The sequence below is a fragment of the Anarrhichthys ocellatus genome, unplaced genomic scaffold (assembly GCF_004355925.1).
Source record: "Anarrhichthys ocellatus isolate YVR2014 unplaced genomic scaffold, GSC_Weel_1.0 scaffold231, whole genome shotgun sequence".
Classification (NCBI taxonomy): Eukaryota; Metazoa; Chordata; class Actinopteri; order Perciformes; family Anarhichadidae; genus Anarrhichthys; species Anarrhichthys ocellatus.
In genome coordinates this window covers 109358-109594 of record NW_022280261.1, presented here as the reverse complement: position 1 = coordinate 109594, position 237 = coordinate 109358, and the positions used below count along the sequence as shown (strand labels likewise).

The 237-nt window shown below is 36.7% G+C and overlaps 1 protein-coding gene across 3 annotated transcripts in view; it reads right to left on the bottom strand.

Annotated features, from left to right (window-relative positions):
* The window catches only part of pkn3 (protein kinase N3), a 32582-nt gene that overhangs the window by 20450 nt on the left and 11895 nt on the right, over positions 1 to 237 (bottom strand). The window lies entirely within an intron of this gene.

Here is a 237-nt window from a genome sequence, read left to right as displayed (position 1 = left end):
CATTATAGAGAGAGAGAAAATACAAAGATACAAACTGATACAGGCTGTGAGGACATTATAGAGAGAGAGAAAATACAAAGATACAAACTGATACAGGCTGCGAGGACATTATAGAGAGAGAGAAAATACAACGATACAAACTGATACAGGCTGCGAGGACATTATAGAGAGAGAGAAAATACAACGATACAAACTGATACAGGCTGTGAGGACATTATAGAGAGAGAGAAAATACAA